General features: G+C 43.9%; 1 long non-coding RNA gene across 1 annotated transcript in view; it reads left to right on the top strand.

The window, feature by feature from the left end:
- The window catches only part of LOC137528372 (uncharacterized), a 39,399-nt gene extending 17,678 nt beyond the window's left edge, over positions 1-21,721 (top strand). Inside the window, exons 3-4 of the long non-coding RNA XR_011023377.1 lie at positions 5,771-5,818; positions 21,336-21,721. This is a non-coding gene — a long non-coding RNA (uncharacterized lncRNA). The remainder of the gene's footprint in view (positions 1-5,770; positions 5,819-21,335) is intronic.
- The last annotated feature ends 581 nt before the right edge of the window (positions 21,722-22,302 follow it).

The following is a 22,302-nucleotide window of genomic DNA, read 5'->3' as shown; positions in this document are numbered from 1 at the left end:
CATTTTAAAGCTCTCTTTCTCCTCTTTCCAATGATATATAAACCACCACCCTACGTCTTTTAGTTTTCGCTATTTTCGCGATTGAAATTGCCGCGGCCGCTATTTCGATCGCGAAAATAGAGACAACTAAAAGGTGTAGGGCAACGATTTAGGTGTCGTCAGAAAGAGGAGAAAGAGAGCTTTAAAATGATATCCATCAAGCCATAGTTATATTGTATTACAGAGGACTTTCCCCAGTGTCAGCAGCTCCATTCTGCTGAATGCAGCTGCTGCCTTTGACAAAAAGTCGCCCTGTGTAATGCAATATAACTATGGAAAGATGGATATCATTTTAAAGCTCTCTTTCTCCTCTTTCTGACGACACCTAAATCGTTGCCCTACGCCTTTTAGTTTTCTCTATTTTCGCGATCGAAATCGCGGCCGCGGCAAATTCAATCGCGAAAATAGCGAAAAGTAAAAGGCGTAGGGTGGTGGTTTATATATCATTGGAAAGAGGAGAAAGAGAGCTTTAAAATGATGTGCATCTTTCCATAGTTTCTGCACTGCTCGGAGTCCCTTTAAAGCACTATTTTATGTTCATGTGGGTTTTCTGATTTTGATTACTGGAGAGGGTGAAATTGACTCTCAGCAGATAGCAGATGGCGAGTCTTTATTATGCTGTATTTGCCCTTCCCATTGTGCTCCTGTCCTATTAGTTATAAATTGATTGAGCAGCTAACGCTTTGTTCTGTGGATTCGGCGTTGAGGCATGTGAAGTTTGCAGCAAAGATTGGCTTGTCTGGTTTTTATGTGTATCTATCACAATATATTGGTTGTAACACACCACGCTAAAACTTCAAATGTTTGTGACTCAAAGCCTCTTCGTGCTTTATCTAACATCCTCAGCTTTATCTAACTTTCTCTTTTTCTCCTTATGCCACATAATACCTTCTCAGCACCCAGAAGGAGCCAAAGTGCTGTAACAATTTCAACATTTATTTAATCACTGGCAATTTATTTTGAGTGCTTCTACATTCTACTTAATTTGCTGGTACGTATTGGAGAGGGCGTTATAGAAATGACAGAAGACAGGAAAGAAAAGTTTAATTCCACAGAGCTGTAGGAAAGCGACACAGTGAATTGGTTAAATTGTGTAAATCAAGCTACTTGTTATTTACTAGGTAATCTACTAATCGTCCAACGCATAACCAGTTACTGTAAGTTACCTACCAAATTCCTTCCACAAAACTCTTACTTAAGGGCCTGTTCAGACTTTCAGCATATGAAGAACGTGTATAAAATAAAAGAAACGCACGTTGAAAAACGCATGCGTTTTTCTTGCGTTCTAATGCGTTTTCTATTGCGTTTTGCACACACATGTGACCCAGGGAAAAAGAATTATGGGAACCGCAGAGGGAAACGTACGCTAAAAACGCAATAGTACGCGTTTTTGATACGCGTCCATAGACTTTCATTGCGTCCGTTTCTATGCGTGACGCACAGAACTGCATGCAGCAATGTGGATAAGAAACGTATGCGTCTCATACGCATACATGTGAACTAGCCCATTTAAAAGCATTAGGAGCCGTTTCTATGCGTTTTTGGTACCGTACACGTTCCCTGAAAACAGCTAGGAACGCGCATAGTCTGAACAGGCCCTTAGTCTTTATAGTCATCTGTGCACTCTTCTGCTCCCCTGTGGCTCCCCCTGGTGCCCAGGGCCAGTTCTGCATCCCAAGCAAGTATGTCTATCCTGCCCCTTCTTGGCTGGGGGCGCTTTGTAGGCTAGCTGGAATTGCTTTCATTGTACTAGGGATTAATAATCGAGCATTTGGGAATAAATTTCATTTTGAATGTTTGGTTTCTTTTTATGAATCAATATTCACAACTTTGGAAATTGCTGCCACTGTGGACAGAACATTCCTTGACTCTATAACATAGTTCTCCACCATGGGCAGCATATACATTTTCTGGGTTGAAAGCACTATAGAAAAGCACACACACAACTATATTTTTATAGTTATCCAAGACTTATAATTTACTATTACTGGAAAAAAGCAATGTAAAAGTCATAATGTCTACATTTCATACTCAACTTGGACATGTAATTTTAATAAAGACAGCCCTAGTGGATAAGCCCTAAGTGTTAACACATACATTGTAAAAAGCCATTTCTTTGTTTTGTGTGCTGGTGGTGGGAAGGAGAATATGGGGTAATTTTTAAACACTTCACCTCCCCTGGCACGAAAATCTATGTCCCTGCTTCACCTTGCAGGGGAGTATATACTCCTCCCTTACTGCCGCGCTTCCACTCGCCCTCCCTGCGTTCCCATTCATTGATCTAAGTCCCCATGTAAATGACCGTGGCCGTCTATGAGCCGGCGTCGTCATTCACAAAAACCGATACTTACACATCCACGCATCACTTCCTGTTTTGCATTGTAATACTATGCATTGGAAAGTTATGCGCGAGGACATCTTGTGGACAAATAGTAAAATAACATCTACAAACATTTTTGTTTAATTAAAAGACTTTTTTTACATTTGAAATTAACTTCCACACTCCACAATAGTTACCAAATTTTTTTGGGGGAAAAAAAAAATTAAAAAAAAAAAATATACGATTAAAAAAAATACATAAATAGTTACTTAAGGGACTGCACTTTTTTAATATGTATGTCAAGAAGGTATATTACTTTTAATTTTTAAACTATGGGCTTGTAAATAATGACAGACGCAAAACTAAAAAAATGCACCTTTATTTCCAAATAAAATATTGGTGCCATACATTGTACTAGGGAAAAATTTTAAACGTTGCAATAACTGGAACAAATGGGCAAATAAAATGTGTTGGTTTTAATTACGGTAGCATGTATTATTTTAAAACAATAATGGCCGAAAACTGAGAAATAATGAATTTTTTCCACTTTTTTCTTATTTTTCCTGTTAAAACGCAGTTAGAATAAAATAATACTTAGCAAAACGTACCCCCCAAAGAAAGCGTAACTGGCGAAAAAAACAAGATATAGATTGTTTTGTTGTGATAAGTAGTAATAAAGTTATAGGTGAATGAATGGAAGGAGCGCTATTGCTCCGGTGTTTAAAGGACACCCGAGGTGAAAATAAACTAATAAAATAAACAATTGTATGTATCCTCCATCTCCTAAAAATGACTTTTTAAAGATATTTTACAGTTTTATTTTATATTTAAATCTAATTTTAAGTTTTTACTGTTTTATTGTGTTTGCTCAATGACATATTCATTGAAGTATGTCAGAGCTAAAATCTATGAACTATTGACCCTTTTTATCTCATTCCTGCTCTCAGAAGCCATTTTCTGCTAGGAAAGTGTTTTATACTGTAGTTGCAATTACTGTCACCTGTCCTAAAGCCCACAGCTCCGCCAATTCTCCTCTCTGCCCCCCATCTTATCTATAAGCCCCCCAAGTCCTACAGCACGTGCCCGTGACTGGGCGCACACTGCACATGCGCATGATTACATCACAAGGTGCTCCCAGCCACAGGCGTGCACTGAAGGACGTACTCAGCCCGGCCAGCGCCTGCGCAGTAAAGGCCAACTCCGGTGATCCAGAAGAGGATTTCAGGGGGCTTTTAGGTAAGATGGGGGGCAGAGGGGAGAATGGGCAGAGCGGTGGTCATCTGGACAGGTGACAGTAAATGCCTGCTCTCCCCATTTCTCCATCTTTATTCGGCTCTGGTATCCTTTAAAATATAAAACACATATCCAGCCAGACTTAGGCTGAATACTCACCTCGATGAATCACAGGGACATCCCATGACGGCGAGCGATCTCTGATCCATCTTCCTGCCAGCGCGCGATGTTGCGCGTCAGAGTCGTTGGGGATCTTAAAGATCCAATCCACCATGGCGGTCGTTATCGCCGCACGGCGCTAAATGCCCTTCAGGTGATTGCCCGCCTGTACCCACATTGCGAGATCGGGGAAATCGGAAAAATTGTGAGGTGGGTAAAGACCTTTATGCAGCTTAGTCATTACAAGTGTGCTTTTATCTGTGAGAGATTTACGACCTTTCCACACTATTACAAATGCATACCAATGCACACCCTTCTGCACAAAGCTCTGTACACTGTTCTGCACAAAGCACTGTACATGTATCTATTCAGAAAAAGGTGCAAGGAAAAATAAGTGCAAAATATCTTAATTAGAGCACATTTCATAATAAAACAGTATTTTTTTGTAATCATTACCGGCTACAGTGTACATTCCGGTTTACTACAGCTAAACCATGCCCTTTTCTCACACAGGACCGTCCCTCTACTGATGCCTAACCCAAACCCCCCACCTCCCCCACCCCGATGCCTAACTGTGTGAATACTATTTTGTAAAAGAAAAAAAAATATATTTTGTAGCCGATTTATAAAGGAGAATACCCTTACACCCACATTTCAGGGTTTTCACCTTGTGGCCACTATTTTACATTAAAGGCCATAAACCCGTCGATATTGTCCATTTGCCGTTCGCGTACAAATTTCTTGGTTCACTGCACACTGCTTAGCCCACCACTCTGCATACAGCACCGCACACAGCACCTCATTGCTTTCACCTGGGCTCTCCCTTCATATTAATTTCCACCAAATGTGATACAATGCAGTACAGGAAAAAGTCTGTCTGGCTGTGTTTTGACACAGTGGACTTGTAGACCCATTCATGTACTGTGTTTCCTGGAAATAAGACAGGGTTTTATATTTATTTTTGCTCCAAAAGATGCATTAGGGATTATTTTTAGGAAATTTCTTTCTGTTCTGCTGCATTTCATTGCCAACTGATTTTACTTTTTTTACTCATATACTGTAGTTGCCTGGGCATTGTTTAATCTAACTTTTTTATAAAGTGTAACTAACGTTTATTTTTTGAATATGGCTTATATTTTGAGTATGTTCAAAAATCTTGAAAAATCATGCTAGGTCTTATTTTCAGGGAAACAGTATATATTGAATTGGGCCACTCCTAATAACCAGTATAGTGGCTGGATAGTGTACTGGTTAAGGGCTCTGCCCTTGTTATGGGTGACCAGGGTTCAAATCCTGGCTAGGGACAGTACCTATTCAGTAAGAAGTCCTTGGGCAAGCCTTCCTAACACTGCAGGGTGGCCCCTTGAGTGTGCCCTTAGTGGCTGCAGCTCTTGAACACTTTGAATCCAACATGAGAAAAGCGCTATAAAAACATATTATTGATGAATGGGCCCTTAGATTAGTTTAAAGCCAAGCAACTGAATTTAAAAACTTTCAAATTAGTATTACCACTTATTGTATGAATGGGCCCTTAGATTATTTTAAAGCCAAGCAACTGAATTTAAAATCTTTCAAAATGTATGCAAAAACAAATTTAGCAAGGAGCTCGTATTTATGAACCACAGACTAAAAACACATTAAACCCATTGCACCTCACTGAGGTTAGTGGAATTCTCCAGTAATGTAAATGGGCAAAAACTGAGTTTTACCATATTTGTCCTTTTTAATTCAGTTGAAGACAAACTAAAAATAAACTCACCTTGCTTTAAAAAATGGGTGTATGCAGAATGGTGTATTGAAACCGTTTAATTATATCTTATTAAAGAGAAGATTATCTACAAATACATTTCAAATTTCAACAAAGTCTCAACCACATTTTCAAAAAAAAGAAAGAAAGAAATGTAAGATAATTAAAGAAAGTCATATAAATGGATTATTCTCATCAATTCCTAGCAGATTTTAAGTTCAGAAGATCTACCTAACCTAATTCAAATATGTATTTTCTTCCACAATCCACAGCAATGCCCTGTTTATAGAGTCACCAGAAAAAGTCCTGTGTTCCTTACAGTAAGTGCATATTACCATAGCTAGACTCCTTGCAAAATCTTCCCCCTGCTCGCACGTTCCCAGTTCTGCAAACTCTCCATTGGTTGCCAGTAAATAAATAAAAATAAAGATCTGTCTGCTGCTTTTAAAACTTAAATAAAACATTACCAAAAGACAGTATTTTCCACAATGCAACGAGGTTCACAGATAGCAAAGGGTTTGGGCCATGGCCCTGACATTACACTGTGGGAGGGGTTTCACCACACAGACATCCCTGGTGCACTATTTGGGCTGGTGCTGCACACCGGAGCTGTTCTGGAGTGTTTTTTAAAACGCTTGCAGGGGGAAAACCGCTTGGCTAATGAAAGTGAATGGGATGGTGCACACCAGAGCGGTTCGTTTTTTTCACAAACGCAAACTCGGGTGCTGCAGCATTTTTTAGATTTCTGAGGCATTTCTGCCTCAATGTTAAAGTATAGGAAAGTGGAAAACAGCTCTGAAAAATGCTAGATCAGAGTGGTTTTCCAGGCGTTTTTGTTCCAAAAGCTGTTCAGTAACAGCTGTACTGTAACAATATTTGAAATCTGCTACACAAAAACGGTCCAAAAAATGATAGGCATGCTTAGAAAATGTCTCTAAACATGTCTAGAATCGCTCTGAAATCTGCTTCATAAACCTCTAGCGTTTTGCAGATCTGCTAGAGGTTTTTGGTGTGCACTGGCCCTTAGAGAAAGGGGTATTGGCTACTGATTTGGATTAAGTTCAATCCTGGGTTAAAGTTCCTTTTTAAATAACCTGGATCCTCGAAACCTGGAGGAATTGCTTGGACCATGCAACACTACAAACACTCTCTGCTCTGCACACAAACCTAATTTCACTTTGACTTTTAAAAAAGTATGTTGATTGGATTTCAGATATGCAGCTCCAGTTCTGTAGAACTTATTCCAATACTTTGGGCCATATCCTACTGCTTAGCACTGGCGAGTTCTTAAATTAGGCAATAGGGGCATCGCCTAATCCTATTTAATTTAAGACCCCCAGGCGGAAAAGAACTTGCTTTAGCGATATAATCGCCCAGCGAGTTCTTTAAACGCTATCCTATTGCCCTTTTCATGTCTCCGGGCAGTAATGCTTCCCAGCAGACATGAGCATTAGCTTAGACCTGCAAAGAGCAGGTCTAAACATGCTAACGCATGTGTTGTGCCACTGCATCTGGGGGTCTCCTTTAATAAGGAGAACCCCAGATTTCCCCATCGGGTTGACGCACATTTCTAAAGCCCCCCACGTAGCTGCACTGTCAACCATCATTATACATACCGCCGCTAATTACCCACCGCCATCGTATAATCACGGTGTATCTGTTACTGTAATTACTGTGTACATCTTAGCCCGGGCAAAGCATCTTTGAATCTGCAGCTCCCCATTGGTCCATTGTCTGAGCCAATGAAAGGCGGCAAGTGATTACCCGCGGTATGTATAATGATGGGTGACAGTACAGCTACGTGGAGAGCTTTAGAGATGTGCGGTGACCCGACGGAGATCTCTGGGGGTATCCTTAAAGGAGCCCCCCAGATGCAGTGGCGGAAGATGACAGCGATGTTCGGTGTGTGAGTGCGCATGTGTGGGGAATGAAGCCGCGGTGCTGAAGGGACAGCACCACAGCATACATCTCACTCCCCATCACCCAGTAAAAGGGTGCATCGCTCAGGCTTTCGCCTGAGTAATGCTCCCTAATTATCTGCCCTTGCGCGAAGAAAACTAGCAAGAGGATTGCCGATATTCCTGACACGATGGCTAGGTGATAAGTAGCTTGCATCTGCAAGCTACCTATCAGCTGGAATAGGATATGGCATTGGCCCTTAGTCTGAGAATTCCATCCTAGGACAGGTACAAAAAAAGGCCTAAGACCCCATTTATTTGCTCAATTCTCTGAGACCTCATAATTTGTGCGTGCAACACTTTCCCATGAGAGAAAAATGCAAGAAATGATTATTACATAAATAGTGCAAACTTATACTTGGTATGGTGGTACAGATAGATGTTGAGGGTTATCTACTAAGTTAGGAACCATTAGTGAGAATCATTAGTGAGGCGGAGAGGATCATCGGATCGCCCCTGCCACCTCTCGATTTCCTCTACGCGGCTAGGATGAGGAAGAGGGCCACCAGGATTTCCTGTGACCCCGCCCACCCCGGCAGTCGCTTTTTTGAGCCACTCCCATCTGGCCGCCGCTTCCGAACTATCCTAACCAAGACCACCAGGCACAGGAACTCTTTCTTCCCCCAGGCAGTTCTGCTGCTCAACAACTCTGACTCCTGACTCTTCCGTCCTAGTCTGCAACCAGCATACTTGCCTTCAGGGGCGTAGCAATAGGGGTTGCAGAGGTTGCGACCGCATCGGGGCCCCTGGGCCAGTGGGGCCCCGAAGGGCCCTCCCTCAACTACAGTATTAGCTATCTATTGGTCCTGTGCTCGTAATAATCCCTCTTATAGATACTTTGAATTGTGGTAATCATTAACAAACTGTTTCCCATCACCTTCTTGTACCTCTGACACTGTAGTTGCCATTGGCAGGTTTTGGTGCGCCGTATAAATTGTTATGTATAGAGTGCTTGGGGGACCCCATTGTAAAACTTGCATCAGGGCCCACAGCTCCTTAGCTACGCCACTGCTTGCCTTAGTGGCTCTTCTGCCTTCACTTCTGCATCTCTAACACACAATATCAAAAGATGTTATCGTACTGTTATGTTGCTGGTATGTGGAACTGTAGCCGCTAATGTATTGTAAATGCTGTCAGTAAGTGTAATTGTCGCCGTATATATGTAAAATGTACAACTGTCATTACGTACTTGCCAAGCCATGTGTACCACAAGCAATTCCGAGTACGGCACCACCGTACTTGGCGAATAAATCCATCTTGTATCTTGTATCTTGTATCTTGTAGGAAGTATGGGAGGTCTTCAAGGCAACTTCCTTGGAAAATGGCACAAAGTGAGACCATGTGCAAAAGTAATAAAATAGTACAAAGAAAGTAACAAGAATATACATAAAAAGAATAATTCTGTTTAAAAAGCAAAAGTCATATGTCACATAGATGTTGCATTTGTTCAGGATCTACCTTTTATATTTCATTTTTCTGTTTTAGTTCATCTGCAGATACTGATATGATTTTAAATGATCATATGACTATGTGTCAATGAAGCATATTGGAAGTTCTGGCTGATCACCAACGTATTTTTCTGTTGCAGACACTCAATGAATCACTATTTCCTATATATGTAGAGGACAAAGTGGGGGAGCACAAACATAATTTGGAGATTTTCTTAAGTCTTAATGTGAAATGCATATGGAGGTTTCCTTTGGCCAGACTATTTTTTATACCACTGTTTTCTAAAACTACATATGAAATCTTTCCCAGGAATTCCTTCTGACCATTTGTGAAAGACATTACATCAATGCCATAAGAATAGAACATTAACATGCTAATATCATTATATTATCCAACACATTTTGTAGAAGATCTGAGAACTGAGGCTAGGCTGCCCGAACTATAGGCAATGTCTGTTGTTCCAACACCAGGAACTGTGTGAGCATGGCTGTACATAATCAACAAGGATGGTCATTTATTATTAATGTTTAAGCCACCAGTAATGTGTATTTGTTTGTACTTATATAGATATAATTCCCCATGGCACTGTACCACTTAAGTAAATTTTAATACGATACCTAAAATCAAGGCAGATATGCCTTGAAGAATTTACCTATATTCTTTGAAATACTATGGAAAACCAAAGTTTGCTTTCTTAAAACAGAAAGAATTTGCGATAATTCAGGTTGGAGTGAGCTTGAGATGTCTCCCAGTGCATCACTGCTGAATATATGCAAATTAACCATTGTTACCCTTAGAAGTTATACACACACCTCCAGAACCGCTGGAATGCAATGATGTGTCAGCTTGTTCATTTGTACAGAGCCATAATAATCCAACATGCATACAGACTGTTTCGAATTGGTTGATCCTCATCAGTGCATGGCATGGATTAATTTGGCTCTATGAAGTAGGGCTTACACACTCCAATGAGTTCTGGTCACCATGAGCTTGCTGGTTAGTCTGTACTTCTTTGAAATATCTAATAGTATTTATAAAGGGACTGGAGAGATGTTCATGTTGTCAGGGCCAGTGCTTCCATAATGTCAATATGGATAATTCCCCAGGGCCGTATGGGCTCTAAGGCTCCCCCTTTTTGGCATCACCCTCAGAAGGGTGACACCTGGGGGTTAATATCAGAGTGCACAGCAGAGGAACATATCTCCCCTGTCTAGCTGGAGTGCTCCTTCAGCACCGTAGGTTTCAGTCCATCTACACCAGGACCTCAGGACATAGGAACAGCTTCTTCCCCTCAGCTGTCAACTTTCTGAACTCTCTCCACACACTCTTCTCCCCCCCTCCCCCACCTCCCGCTATGAGTCGAACAATATCACGTTTGCACTGATGCCCATTGTAAATAGACACGCTCAAGTTCTTGTGTTTAAACTGTATGTTTTTTTTTTGCAAACGATGCCGTCTTTTCTCTGCATGTGTTCTGTTTCTACTGACATATTCTGTGTCCTATTCTATACTTGTACCCTGTATGTACCAAGCCCAATTCCGGGCATGACCCAGTCGTGCTTGGCGAAATAAAGATTCCGATTTACCTTCCTCAGCTCAGCCTACCATTTCCCTGGCTCCTCACAGTGGTTTCTCTGCTCTGTGACCAGCCAGCATGTTATGTCAGTGTGTATATACATGCAGGGAACAGAGAAAAGGCAATGCTGGTGGGGCACACATTAGGCTGGAATGTGCTGAGGAAGGAAGAAGGAGGGGGAGGGCAGTGCAGGACAGGTAAGATATGATGCTCAACTGCACTGCTGGGGACAGGGGCATTTCTAGCCTTTTTGTCACTCCAAGCAAGAAGTTCTGTGCCCCCCTCCCCCCCACCATCCAGAAAAAAAAGACACCACACACTAGAGAATATAAACCATGTGTCGTATAGGGTGGATGCATAATACAGGGATTTCTTGAGCTACAAACAATAAACCAATCCTGTCACATTTAATTGCACACCCCCCCCCCCCCTTCCTGTATCTCCCAGTCCAGTGAGTAAAGGCAGAGTATAGCGCAGCAGCAGCTGTGCTCTCACCTCTCCACTGGAGTCTAGTGCTGTGCTTCTGCCTGTCTGCTCATCACCACTCGCCCTAGTGCCCAGCATCTCCTACCGCATGTAGCATGATTACGCACTACATGAGGAGAGCCAGCACTAGAGGGAGCAGAAAACAGACAGGATGGTCTCACAGGCACAGCACTGGACTCCAGAGGGTCGGTTAGAGTACAGCTTTTGCTGCACTATACTCTGCCTTTACACACTGGACTGGGGGAGCACAGGAGGGGCACAGGAACCGATAGTGGGACAAGGGTACAGAGGGAGGCACAAAGGGGGACAGAAGGAGGCACAGTGAGACAGAGAGAGACACAGAGGGATGCACACAGAGCTGGATCATCCACAAGGAAACTTAGGCAGGTGCCTGGGGCCTGGAGAGAGTCTAGGGGGGCCTGATTTTTGCTAACCCTGAACAAATCTTGCCAAAAAAACCTAGGTGGCCATCAAGCGTGGGCCCAAAGTTGTTGCTTACCTAGGGCACCATTTCACTTTAATCCATCTCTGAATGCACAGGGGGGCAAAGGTCGCACAGGGGGGCTGAAGGTCGTCACAGGGGGGCTAAAGGTGGCACAAGGAGACAGAAGGAGGCATGGCTTTGTTCAGGGCATGGCTTACTTCAGGGGGCAGGGCTTAATCAGGGGCATGGCACCCCCCAGGACCAATGGCACTCCAGACAGTGACCTGTAATGCCTATGCCTAAAAACACCCCTGTTTGGGGAGAGGTAAAGGCCACCTAATACTGAAGAATTAACTAAAGATCTGTGCAGAGAAGCACTGGAAGAACATTAGGGCTACAAGGTATTATGAAGCCTGTACCTACACTGCCTCTACCCCAAAATGACAATGAGTAATTAAAGCTAAAATGATTGATATAAGTATCACTTTTCATATAATAACATAATTATAATTTGATTCAGGCAGAAATTGATCACTTGGGGGACGGCATGACAACTAAAGTATAACTGCATGGGCACAGGGGGGACATAAGCCATTAGGGGTACAGCAGCCAGGGGCAGTGTGGTGGTGTCACAAGGCCTATTCCCAAATGATTTCAAGCTGAAATCGATCTGAGAATCTGCTGCGGTTTATTGCGGCCAACAGATCTCTCTCCGATCAGAATCGATCAGCAAGAGATCTGTCTCTTGGTCAATTGGCCACCAAAATCAAAAGATGTATGGGTACCTAAACACTATGTTAGAAATAGAGGCTTGAAAGATCATTTTTTTAAATCCTAAAGCCAAGATTGATCCTATTTGAATGCTAATTTGATCAAAATCAATCAAATTTGCTAGCATACATTCTTGTGTACAGTTCAATGCAGTATAAAATGGCGTATGTGGGCCAAGTTCAATCAAAATTTTCCATCTCATCCACACTCCAATTTGCAGCTATACGATGTGTGGCAGCATACTCCTACAGCTCCGGATGCATGTCATGTGACTTGCACCAGGAGCTACACAGAGCTGAGGTATTCCACAATACATTGCTGCAGAGGAGAGATGAGAGCCCAGAGCTGGAAGCAGGTAAAAAACTGGGGAAGACATACCGGCTACATTTGTATGAAGGAGGGGAGGAAGACTGTCCACATTTGTATGTAGGGGTATACTGGGGGCCACATTTGTATGGGGGGTGGGAGGTTATACTAGTCACACTTGTTGGCATTTTGATATAGGTAATACAGACCACACTTGTATTAATGTGGTGAGGAGGGGAGCAGGGGAGCTATGCTATGAATGGTTCACCACATAGGGAGGGAGTGGTGAGTCTTGGGGGGCATGAAATGTTCACTGGGGGCCTTATAGCTTGTAATCATGCTTGTGTGATTATCGTGTTATAATCCAAACATTTGCATAGTGCTTTTCTCCTGTCGGACTCAAAGCACTCAAGAGCTGCAACCACTGGGACGCGCTCAAGAGGTCACCCTGCAGTGTTAGGGAGTCTTGCCTTAAACTCCTTACTGAATAGGTACTGACTGACCCTACCCAGAATTCAAACCCTGGTCTCCCACATCAAAGCAGGCGGTGCCCTTAACAGTACACTATCCAGCCACATACAATGGTTACAATATTCATACAATGGTTACAACAGTTACAATATCCATATACCATTTCTTCTTTGTAAGAAAGGGCTGTTACACATGGAACTGTGTTCAGATTTTAAAGTGTTAAGATTCTGAAACCATGGAATGGCACTGCTGATCCACTTACCACCTTCCCCAAACACACATTTACCTTTGTAAACAACATATGTTCTGAAATGTGGGGCTGAAAATTGGATGTAGCTGGTGAGATATGATAAACCTCATTAATAAATTATTATGTTAAACTTAGTTAAGCTTTAGCCATGTGCATTCTAGGACTGATTGCCAGTGAATAGCAGCCCTGGGCTGCCCATTAAGCAGGGTGAGGCAGGTTCCTCAGCTGGCACTAGTGGGAGGGCAGTGCCCACTTTGCTGCGGGTGGGGGAGGGACCGCCAAGCTGGAGGGAGTAGCAGCCAGTGGTGCTTGGATACCCCTAATCACGGATTTGAGTAAATCCGATCACAGCAGTATCAAAATACGGATACGCCGTGATTGTGATCTGGACTTGATGCGGAATTCCGAATTCGACTCGGATTTTAACCGTGATTAAAAGTGACAAGACAAATAACATTTATATCACGCTTTTCTCCTGGCAGACTCAAAGCGCCAGAGCTGCAGCCATTAGGACGCGCTCTATAGGCAGTAGCAGTGTTAGGGAGACTAGCCTAAGGTCTCCTACTGAATATGTGCTGGCTTACTGAACAGGCAGAGCCAAGCTTCGAACCCTGGTCTTTTGCGTCAGCGGCAGAGCTCTTAACCATTACACCATCCAGCCACTGCTAAGTGATATGTGTAATCACAGCCGTGGTCACGATTTTACTTTAACGTTATTAGCAAAGGCCCTATACATGCTACAATCACCAAAATTGCATGGATTATAAAGTTGAGAAGTGGCTACAACTTAAAAAAAAATTCAAAAAGAACTTTTAGTTTTTGAAAAAAATCATTTTTAAAGTTAGAGTAAAAGATTATCACTTTAAATGTGGTTATTAATATTAGTAATAACTCATTTTAAACACAGAAATACACTTTAAGCAATCACAGAGTCCCTAGCAAACTACAACCATGCAGGCATGTGATGAGTCCCAAGAGGTTTTTGTAAATTTTTTTTTTTGCAGCGATAGCAATGACAAGGCAGCAGAGTTGTCCATGGACCCTGGTGGTGGGAACACAGACTGCAGGAGGGTAAGATAACGGCGGCAGCAGCAGCAGCAGCAGCAGCAGGAAGAGTAATGTGTGGTGGCAGACTAGGCCGTGCTCCCTGGCAATGGTATCACAGACTGTAGTAGGGAAATACAACATCAGCGGCAGCAGGAGGAGGACTAAGCAGCACTCAGCAGCAGCACAGAAGGGCATGGCACCTCACTGGTGGTACCACAACACGCTAATTGTGCCCAAAAATTGTAACCATCCATGGGGGTTGATCACTCACTGGATGGGTAGCTAAATACAAGTATCAAATACAGTAATAGAGCAGTAAAATGAGTGAAGACCTGCCTGCCTGCACTACGCACAGCAAAGCAAATGCACGCTAGCACAGTACAATGTAACTGACCACAGCACGCTAATTGTGCCCAAAAATTGTAACCATCCATGGAGGTTGATCACTCACTAGCTGGCTAGCTAAATATACAAGTATCAAATACAGTAATAGAGCACTAAAATCAGTGAACACCTGCCTGTCTGCAGCCCTGCACTAAGCTGCACAGCACTCAGTAGACTGTCACTGACGACTACACGGACTACAACGAACTTAAGTTAATCACTGGCTGGCTAGCTAAATACAAGTATTAAATACAGTAATAGAGCAATCAAATGAGTTAAAATGCTGTTGAACAATATGGCCTGGAGATGCTCTCAGTGCCACAGTCTAGCAAGGACAGAGCTTTTAACATGGCCGCCGCTTTATATACAGGAGGGGAGAGCAGAGCGTTCCGTCCTATGATTGGTTGCTAGGGTCTACACTGGGGGCCTCTGATTGGCCCAGTGACGTAATTTCCCCCAGTCACGGATTTTATCACGGGTAGAATCCGCTTAACACTGGCCAAATTGTGATTGAAATCCGTGATCGCAGTACGATCACGGATTGGATTCCAATCACGATGTCGGATTCAGGAAAAAGGCTTAGTGATCACAGCTATGCTCATGATGAGCACCACTAGTAGCAACCAGGAAGAAGGAGCAGCGGGCACAGTGGTGGGGAGGGGGTCGGGCCCTCCCCCCCTCACCTGGGTCCCCCATCCGCTCTCCCCCTCCAGCTAATTGTGCGGCATGTAGTCAGGCAGCGGGCGAGGGAGCAATTACTCACCTCTTCCTTCCGTATTCCTTCCGTATTCCAGCGTGAGTACCACCGCTTATCACTTCCTGCAATGCCGCCCACTTGAGCGACATTGCAGGAAGTGACGAGTGGTGGTACGCACGCTGGAAGGCGGAAGGAAGATGTGAATAATTGCTCCCGGCCCGCTGTCTGAAGTGTGTGCCCGCTGCACAAGTAGCTGGAGGGGGAGAGCGGACAGGGGGACCCAGGGGGTCAGATCCCCCTCCCCTCCACTGTGCTCGCTGCCCCCTTCCTGACTGCTATCCCCTCCAGGCTACCTGGGGAAATTATACTACCTGGGGGGGAGGCATCTTCACAAGTTGGCCTCAGGCAGCAAAAAGTCTAGAGCCGTCCCTGGTCAAGAGATAAGCAATAGAATCCTTCCTGTTAATATATGTATAGTATTGTCAAGCAACAGAAAGAATAACCTTATTCCCTTTCACCTAACTATTTTGTTAATGCACATAGCAGAACACCACATTGCACCTAAAATGGTCATCTGCCAAACATACCCCAAATGATTGTGGCTGTTATGGATTATCTGGGCCAAGATTACTGCTTAATGTGAGCTCACAAGCCCTAACCGAACATCTGGATCTGCTGGCAAATAGGCTTCTTTGATCTTGTCAGCTTGTATTGCAATAATTGCAGCAATGTATTCTGTGAAGGACTGGACGTCATCAATGATTAATCATAGAAATTAGTGTGTTGGTACCTATCCACAGTTCTCAGACAAGTTCCAGAGATTATTGTTTCAGTGCTTTGCAATTTATTAACTGTTTAGAGCATGTGATCTAGACATGTTTATTATACCAGTCTGTAATAATAGATGGACTGGAGCTAGAAACTATGTATTTTAAGCTGTGCTTTTATGCATGTGAAATAAGAAAAAGGACTTAAATGTAAGCCTACCACCCACGCAACCTGCAAACCTGACCATTGGGCTTCTTAATAAATGCTTAGAAATGATGAATGGTATGAATTCTTAGGAATCCTTCTCCAATTAGCACTGGTCACTGAACTTCTGATGTAGGAGTTAAGAGGTGGGCTCAGCTAATCAGATCATTTATTAGCTAACTCAGCCTGGATTCTCTTTTCAGTTGAGAAGATGACAGAATGAGAGCATTTTGGCAAACAAGTGACCAGCAGCATGGCAGGTAAGTATTTCAGGCGCTCTATCATCTTTTAACAGTTTCATGGATCTGGTTACTGAGGATAGGAACATACAGTGGTGTAGCTATGGAGCTGTGGGCCCGATGCAAGTTTTACATTGGGCCCCCCAAGCATTCAATACATAACAATTGATACGGCGCACCAAAACCTGCCAATGGCAACTACAGTGTTCAAAAACCTCTAGCGTTTTGCAGATCTGCTAGAGGTTTTTTGTGTGCACTGGCCGATAATAATGATTGTTAATGATTACTACTATTCAAAGTATCTATAGAAGTGATTATTATGAGCACAGGACCAATAGAGAGCTAATACTGAAGTTGATGGAGGGCCCCTCGGGGCCCCTCTGGCCCAAGGGTCTTGATGAGGTTGCAACCTCTGCACCCCCTATTGCTATGCTCCTGGTAACATATGCATACAGTGGGTTACAAAAGTATTCGGCCCCCTTGAAGTTTTCCACATTTTGGCACATTACTGCCACAAACATGCATCAATTTTATTGGAATTCCATGTGAAAGACCAATACAAAGTGGTGTACATGTGAGAAGTGGATCAAAAATCATACATCATTCCAAACATTTTTTACAAATAAATAACTGCACAGTGGGGTGTGCGTAATTATTCGGCCCCCTGAGTCAATACTTTGTAGAACCACCTTTTGCTGCAATTACAGCTGCCAGTCTTTTAGTATTAGTATTAGTCTTTAGTATGTCTCTACCAGCTTTGCACATCTAGAGACTGAAATCCTTGCTTATTCTTCTTTACAAAACAGCTCCAGCTCAGTCAGATTAGATGGACAGCGTTTGTGAACAGCAGTTTTCAGATCTTGCCACAGATTATCGATTGGATTTAGATCTGGACTTTGACTGGGCCATTCTAACACATGGATATGTTTTGTTTTAAACCATTCCATTGTTGCCCTAACTTTATGTTTAGGGTCATTGTCCTGCTGGAAGGTGAACCTCCGCCCCAGTCTCAAGTCTTTTGCAGTCTCCAAGAGGTTTTCTTCCAAGATTGCCCTGTATTTGGCTCTATCCATCTTCCCATCAACTCTGACCAGCTTCCCTGTCCCTGCTGAAGAGATGCACCCCCCGAGCATGATGCTGCCACCACCAAATTTGACAGTGGGGATGGTGTGTTCAGAGTGATGTGCAGTGTTAGTTTTCTGCCACACATAGGGTTTTGCATTTTGGCCAAAAAGTTCAATTTTGGACTCATCTGACCAGAGCACCTTCTTCCACATGGTTGCTGTATCCCCCACATGGCTTGTGGCAAACTGCAAATGGGACTTCTTATGCTTTCTGTTAACAATGCCTTTTTTCTTGCCACTCTTCCATAAAGGCCAACTTTGTACAGTGCACAACTAATAGTTGTCCTATGGACAGAGTCTCCCACCTGAGCTGTAGATCTCTGCAGCTCGTCCAGAGTCACCATGGGCCTCTTGACTGCATTTCTGATCAGCGCTCTCCTTGTTCGCCCTGTGAGTTTAGGTGGATGGCCTTGTCTTGGTAGGTTTACAGCTGTGCCATACTCCTTCCATTTCTGAATGATCGCTTGAACAGTGCTCCTTGGGATGTTCAAGGCTTTGGAAATCTTTTTGTAGCCTAAGTCTGCTTTAAATTTCTCAATAACTTGATCCCTGACCTGTCTTGGACCTGTATTGTGTGTTCTTTGGACTTCACGGTGTTGTTGCTCCCAATAATCTCTTAGACAACGTCTGAGGCCCTCACAGAGCAGCTGTATTTGTACTGACATTAGATTACACACAGGTGCACTCTATTTAGTCATTAGCACTCATCAGGCAATGTCTATAGGCAACTGACTGCACTCAGATCAAAGGGGGCCGAATAATTATGCACACACCACTTTGCAGTTATTTATTTGTAAAAAAAATGTTTGGAATCATGTATGATTTTCGTTCCACTTCTCACGTGTACACCACTTTGTGTTGGTCTTTCATGTGGAATTCCAATAAAATTGATTCATGTTTGTGGCAGTAATATGACAAAATGTGGAAAACTTCAAGGGGGCCGAATACTTTTGCAACCCACTGTATAGCACTTGCCCCAAGTGCTAGAACTAGGGGAACAAGCTGCAGTGTCCCTGCTGTTCCATATGGATAACTACCACCACCCATCAAAATCAAGTGGCTGGATGGGGGCCTCGCACAGGCTGTGCTCTCTTGCATCATGTGACAAGAGGAGCAATATGGATCCTCGGTAGGAGACTCTATGCTTGACAGCATAGAGTCAGGTAAGCTCCTTCAGTTCTGCCAGCTTTCCATGGGAGGGAGTGCTTGTAGTTGGTAGTGCCATAATATGATGGCTGTATCTTACAGGAGTGCTGTCTCTTACTAGGGTTTTTTTACAGGGGTGCTGTCCATTACTGGGGTCCTGTCACAGGGGTGCTGTCTATTACTGGGCTCCTGTCACAGGGGTGCTGTCTGTTACTGGGGTCCTGTCACAGGGGTGCTGTCTGTTACTGGGGTTCCTGGCTGCCACAGAGGTGCTGTCTGTTACTGGGTTCCTGGCTGTCACAGGGGTGCTGTCTGTTACTGGGTTCCTGTCACAGTGGTGCTGTCTATTACTGGGGTGCTGTCACACAGGGGTGCTGTCTGTTACTGGGTTCCTGTCACAGGGGTGCTGTCTGTTACTGGGGTCCTGTCACAGGGGTGCAGTCTGTTACTGGGGTCCAGTCACAGGGGTGTTGTCTGTTACTGGGGTCCAGTCACAGGGGTGTTGTCTGTTACTGGGTTCCTGTCACAGTGGTGCTGTCTGTTACTTGGTTCCTGGCTGTCACAGGGGTGCTGTCTGTTACTGGGGTGCTGTCACAGGGGTGCTGTCTGTTACTGGGTTCCTGTCACAGAGGTGCTGTCTATTTCTGTGCTCATGTCACAGGGGTGCTGTCTGTTACTTGGGTCCTGGCTGTCACAGGGGTGCTGTCTGTTACTGGGGTCCTGTCACAGAGGTTTTGTCTGTTACTTGGGTCCTGGCTGTCACAGGGGTGCTGTCTGTTACTAGGGTCCTGTCACAGGGGTGCTTGTCTGTTACTGGGTTCCTGGCTGTCACAGGGGTGCTGTCTGTTACTGGGGTGCTGTCACAGGGGTGCTGTCTGTTACTGGGTTCCTGTCACAGTGGTGCTGTCTGTTACTTGGTTCCTGGCTGTCACAGGGGTGCTGTCTGTTACTGGGGTGCTGTCACAGGGGTGCTGTCTGTTACTGGGTTCCTGTCACAGAGGTGCTGTCTATTTCTGTGCTCATGTCACAGGGGTGCTGTCTGTTACTTGGGTCCTGGCTGTCACAGGGGTGCTGTCTGTTACTGGGGTCCTGTCACAGAGGTTTTGTCTGTTACTTGGGTCCTGGCTGTCACAGGGGTGCTGTCTGTTACTGGGGTCCTGTCACAGGGGTGCTTGTCTGTTACTGGGTTCCTGGCTGTCACAGGGGTGCTGTCTGTTACTGGGGTGCTGTCACAGGGGTGCTGTCTGTTACTGGGTTCATGTCACAGGGGTGCTGTCTGTTACTGGGGTCCTGTCACACGGGTGCTATCTGTTACTGGGGTCCTGTCACAGGGGTGCTTTCTGCTACTGGGTCCTGTCACAGGGGTGCTGTCTGTTTCTGGGGTCCTGTCACAGGGGGGCTGTCTGCTACTGGGTTCCTGGCTGTCACAGGGGTGCTGTCTGTTACTGGAGTGCTGTCACAGGGGTGCTGTCTGGTACTGTACTTGGTTCCTGTCACAGGGGTGTTGTCTGTTACTGGGGTATTGTCACACAGTGGTGCTGTCTGTTACTGGGTTCCTGTCACAGAGGTGCTGACTGTTACTGGGTATATAAATAAGGGAGGGGGGACACAGAGAGCCCGTTATAGTGTAGTATGTGGTGGATTATGTTGAGTAAGAAGGTAGTTGTAAGGTTATACTCACAAGTCTGGGTTACCGTCCAGGTAACCACTATATAGGCAGATGGGGAGAATTAGGCCTGTCCCCATTCAGGATTAAGAAGTCGCTCTCTGTAAATCAGAAGAAAGGGGCCAAATCCCCTCCACCAGGGGTGGACTCAAAATGTATACAGTGGTAAGGAGGCACCAGTAGTGTAAAACATTATTAAAAGGTTTAAAAAGAGGGAGGCAGTTGGTGGACTTACCTCCCCAATGCATACACAAGATAGTGTTGATTTTTTCAACAAAAATAATTAATTCATATACTCCAAAAAATTGCAACGCGTTTCGTGGGCACATCCCACTTCATCAGGCTATAAATAGGAGTACAACAACTCGTGTTGTGGGTAATCCAGCTTATCGCCTCGGTCAGAATGGTGCTGTCACAGGGGTGCTGTCTGTTACTGGGGTCCTGTCACAGGGGTGCAGTCTGTTACTGGGGTCCAGTCACAGGGGTGTTGTCTGTTACTGGGTTCAACTTGGGCACATTTAATTCAAGAAAAGAGTATACCATAAAAATTGTGGATAGTTGCCGTACGTCCTTTTTTCCCTAAATACACCACCGTATACAGCATATTCTAAATTAAATGCAACTTTTTCAGGTGAAATTGTTTTTCTTAGAAATAAATGCAGAGGTATTTATTTGTAGTACAAACACTCCCCCCCCCCCCCCCCCCCCACACACACACACACACACTTCACTCTTCCCTGACTATTATCTCATAACCAGAATCTGTCACAACAGCAAGCATTAAAAAAGTTCTTAAGCACAAATGTACTAAGAATTATTTTGTTATATTGTAATATGGAAACACTGGCATTTCTTCACATTTCTGTTCTAGGCGCAGATTTACAGCTTTTCTGTTCTTCAAGTGTCCCATTGGCTCAATGCTAAGAAAGACAGATGTCAATAGCAGTGAACTGTGGTATGCTGCACATTAGACGATGGACAGGGGACTGCAGACTCTGTGACAGAGCTTGGATGCACAGGAAAAAAAATGCTCATGTGGGTAGTAATTAAGAATACATTGAAATTTACTGGCTGCAGCTCTTCTCTGTTCAGCATCTGTCCACAGTCTGTCAAGAACGGATCACGGGCTGTGAAAAAGACGTCAAAGTGAACCACATGCGTGACACAAATGATGTGTTGTTAAGTACTGTCACTGAAACCTACTCTTTCTGGTAAATGGATTTTAAACATAAATGTTTGTCATGGCAAATGACATAGTAAATGCAAAGAATCTAAACTATCCAAACTTTTTAACAGTTTCCTAGATCATTCATAAATCCATCAAGGCATTTGCTGGAGTATTCAGCGTAACTAAAGTGGCTGCCTCAAGATAACCTTTCTACCTCATCCATGTTAATTCAACATTGCTAGTGTGATCTCATCAAGGTTCTAAAAGCGGACCTGAGCTTCCTCTCTGCTCTTAAAGATACGCAACAGCATAATAACACAAAAAAACATTTTTATGTAACAGCTGATAGAAATCCTGCAATTAATTTGCACTGTGTCTACTTCCTGCTTTTATGGAAGCAGACATATTGTTAGCATCCTGTGTTTACAAATTAGCAGCTCTGCCGAGGCAGCCAGCTGACACAGCTGAGAGATCAAATTACAGCTTGTGATTAGACACAGATGAGGGGGGTATTAGACAGGCTAAACTCTCTAAATACATGCAGGATACTTTTCTCTCTGTTTTCCTTCTGTCCTGTGCATGAGTTCAGATCCACTTCACAAGCAAACCAGTCCTTATCTCACACAACAACAATGGGATACATCGATTTTTCCCAGCGTATTCAAGCACC

This window comes from Hyperolius riggenbachi, chromosome 8, assembly GCF_040937935.1.
Source record: "Hyperolius riggenbachi isolate aHypRig1 chromosome 8, aHypRig1.pri, whole genome shotgun sequence".
NCBI lineage: Eukaryota > Metazoa > Chordata > Amphibia > Anura > Hyperoliidae > Hyperolius > Hyperolius riggenbachi.
Note: the sequence above shows the minus strand (reverse complement) of the source record. Positions and strands in the feature narration are given on the sequence as shown.